The sequence below is a fragment of the Amphimedon queenslandica genome, unplaced genomic scaffold (assembly GCF_000090795.2).
Source record: "Amphimedon queenslandica unplaced genomic scaffold, v1.1 AMPQUscaffold_12958, whole genome shotgun sequence".
NCBI lineage: Eukaryota > Metazoa > Porifera > Demospongiae > Haplosclerida > Niphatidae > Amphimedon > Amphimedon queenslandica.
In genome coordinates, this window is record NW_003546806.1 from 44,370 (window position 1) to 48,053 (window position 3,684).

At 37.3% G+C, this 3,684-nt stretch overlaps 1 protein-coding gene and 1 long non-coding RNA gene across 2 annotated transcripts in view; both read left to right on the top strand.

Moving 5' to 3' along the window:
• LOC105314374 (neutrophil cytosol factor 2-like) overlaps positions 1-3,684 on the top strand; it is a gene marked incomplete at its 3' end in the record, with an annotated part of 8,491 nt that overhangs the window by 3,541 nt on the left and 1,266 nt on the right. The window lies entirely within an intron of this gene.
• Positions 706-1,563, top strand: LOC109586059 (uncharacterized). The gene is made up of 2 exons (XR_002186791.1): positions 706-855; positions 1,209-1,563. It is a non-coding gene; the product is annotated as an uncharacterized LOC109586059 (long non-coding RNA).

The following is a 3,684-nucleotide window of genomic DNA, read 5'->3' on the forward strand; positions in this document are numbered from 1 at the left end:
GAGCTGGTATCAGTATAATCCCCTTCACTGAAGCAAAGAGGTAGAAATACCAGACATAGTCAGTAATTAATAATTATGGGTGTCATTATTCTTTTAACCACAAAGTCACTGCTTCTTTGTTGTTGTTTTTGTTGTTATAATTTGTTGTTGTGATATCATACTGAACTGTGACTGCCTAGTTCCTGACTTTGATACTACTGGCTTCTATTGATACATGAGGATCATACAGTGTAGCCTCTATATAATGGACACTGACTCTCTACTTTTTATAGCAGCTAGACATCTCCATTTAACAGACAGCACCTAGTGTACCCATTAGTCCCATTACATGTACATGTACATCCTGAGTTTCCCACAAAGCATGCTAAGTGAGCTAAAAAGCATGAGCTTCTTGAACTGACAATTAGCTTCATAATAGAGGATATGGCTTTGGAGTAACTTTAAAAATTCATAAAAAATCCAATTTTGATTGGAATGAGCTCAAACTTTCTATGCAAAATAAGTACATAATGTATTTGTATGTGTATCAGAAAACATTATAAAAATGGAGAATTCTCAACTTTTCATTTTTAGCTAAATTTGGCCAAAGGCCAATTTTGGAGCAACTTAAAAAATTTGTAAAAATCCTTTGTTTTTTCTGACAGTAATTATTCCACTAACAGAATCAGCTTCCTCCATTATTAATTTATTGATTTATTATTGTTTAGACTAATGGAGATGCTAATGGAGTATCCACTTCACCAACTGGTGGTACATCAACTGGTAGAGAAGTGGTTGCTATTGGAGACTACACAGCTCAATATTCTGATGAACTGACCTTCTCTGAGGGAGAAATAATTCAAATATTAAAAGAAGGTAAAGAAGAACTGATCTGTTTTTTTAAACTGCATGTACATTGACAGCAGCAGCTGCATATGTACATGTACATATGCTTACATGTATTAGTGCATTACTGTTTAGTGGCGAATCTTTGAGGTACCAAGGCTTAGTATTGGGTGCATTCTATTATTGTGTCAGTAGTGTATTGGGAGTTTAATGTAGCTGCCATTTTGTCATTGAGCACGTGAAGAATAAAACTAAATGGAGTGGATTATATAATCTTCATGATTTCAGCATTATTGAATCACCAACAGCAATCGTCTGAATAATTTTCACTATTTTTACTAAAAAATAATTTATTATTCTGCCTCTCTTTCTCTCTCCCTCAGTTGATGATAACTGGTATCATGGTGTGTGTCAGGATAAAGTTGGTATATTTCCAAAGACTTACGTCAGAGAACCTTAACAACAACCAGCTGCTAACAACCAGCTCTACCTGCTCCTCTTCCTCTCTCTTCATGATCCTCTCTTGTAGTCATTAGCTGTTTATGAGTTAATCAATTGTTTTATTTGACATCATTTTATTTTATTCACTGACAATTATGGTATTATTTTATTTTCTTGCTGTTATTATTGTGATCTATTACAATTATCTATTCTATTATTCATTGTTGCATGTGAAGTGTATTGAATCTATTGATAATGAATTCCTGATGTGTGTTGTGCACTTCTAGTAAAAACTAATTAACTATCAATGAATCTAATTAACTGATCACAAGATGTCGTTATGGGACAAGTGTAGGGCTGCGTTTGAGAGAAGAGATCATAAAAAAGCTGTTCGCTTACTACCATTAGTGGAGGAACCGAATAAAATTAAAAGAGGAGGTGAATGTCTACTTCATTTGTCTTCAAGGAATGGCTGGTTAGATGTTACAAAAGATCTCATCACTAAATATCACTGTGACCCACACGAAAGAGATGGTGATGGTTGGACTTGTCTTCATTGGGCTGCACGAGATAATCATGTTGATGTGATGAGATATCTCATTGATGAGTGTCACTGTGATCCAAAGGTTCCTAATGAGTTTGGAGAGACTGTTCTTCACAGAGTAGCTGAACACGGATCACTTGATTTCATGAAGTACTTGATCAATCATCATCACTGTGATCCAATGGCTACTGACAATTGGGGTGGCACTATTCTTCACAGTGCTGCTAGACACATTGATATTGTAAAGTATCTCATTGATGAGTGTCACTGTGATCCAATGGCTGTTGAAAGGATGCTGGGATGGACACCTCTTCACTTTGCTACTCGTTGGGGTAGATCTGCAGCTGCTGAATATTTACTATCAACTGGTAAATGTGATCCATTGGCTAAAGACAATGTGGGGAGAACACCATTTAAACTAGCTAAGGAGATTGGTAACACTGATGCTCTTTCTGTCTTGAAGAAGTTTGGTGGTATAAAATCATCTCATCCAATTGATTCTTATGTTAACGTCCTCCTTGTGGGTAATCCTGGAGCTGGTAAAAGTACTCTTAGTCATGTCATCAATGACACAGCTAGTTTTACTCTTCTTGGTTCCTTTAGAAATGTTGGAGGGGTAGTGCCCTGTACTGCTGGTATCATTCCTTATAAACTACAACACAGGACACTGGGTAACATCATTCTTCATGATTTTGCTGGTCATTCAGAATACTACTCCAGTCACAGTGCTGTCATTGAGAATCTGTTACAAGGTTCTGGTGGTGTGTTCCTGATAGTAGTCAATATATTGGAGAAGGAAGCAGTGAAACAGCTTCATCAGTGGCTAACAGTTGTGAGAAATGAAGCACAGAAAGCTCTTAATGAATGCCATGTTATTGTAATAGTCAGTCATGTGGATGAGATAAGTAATCCTGTTGAAAGGACAAGGAGAAAGGAAGAAATACAGAAGATTATCGTAAAGGAAAGGTGTGATAGTGTGTTCTTAGATTGTCGTAAGCTTGGTGGGAGTGGTGTGGATTCCTTCTTTAATAAGTTGTGTAGTGCCTGTGAGTCGATTCGTAGTACAAGTGGAAGGAATTTGAGTCTTTATTGTCACATGATGTATGGTCTACTGGAGGAAAGGAAAGAGAATATACTGACTCTCTCTGATGTAATGTCTGCTGGTAAGGACAATGATGATTACTTTATACCAGATAAGAGAGAAGACGTTTTGGATGTTCTTCATTCGTTGCACTCAATTGGTTTGATGAGTGTTCTTAAAAGTGAAGAGAAGGTATGGGTTGTTGTGAATAAGGGTATACTACTAACTGAGGTGAATGGGATTCTCTTCGCTCCAGAGACATTCAAAGAACATGTTGACATTGCTAGCAATACTGGTATTGTTAGTGTGTCTGGTCTGACTAGACTCTTCCCTAAATATGATCCTGACATGTTGATTCGTTTTCTAAAGAACATGGAACTCTGTCAAGAAATTAATCCATCTTTCCTAAGAATGACAAACCTCCATCAGTTAACAGTGGAAGAGGAGGAGGAGGAGGGAGGGACAGAAAGAAGAGGAGAAAGGTTGTTGCACTTTCCATGTCTTTTTTCTAGTGATAGACCTGATGAGATGACTAGTCAAGTGTACCAGTTCGGTTGGTGTCTACAGTGTACTAATAAACATCATTTCTTTCCTCCTCAATACTTCCATGTTTTCTCATTACGTCTTGCTTACAAAATGGCTCTACCTCAAGAAGATGACAAGTTAAAGCGACGCTGTACATTTTGGAAGAATGGACTTTATTGGTCTAATAGTCATGGTGTAGGATCACTGGTAGAGATTGTGGACGAGAGCCAGTGTGTACTAGTAATGATGTCCTGTGAGAAAGGTTACA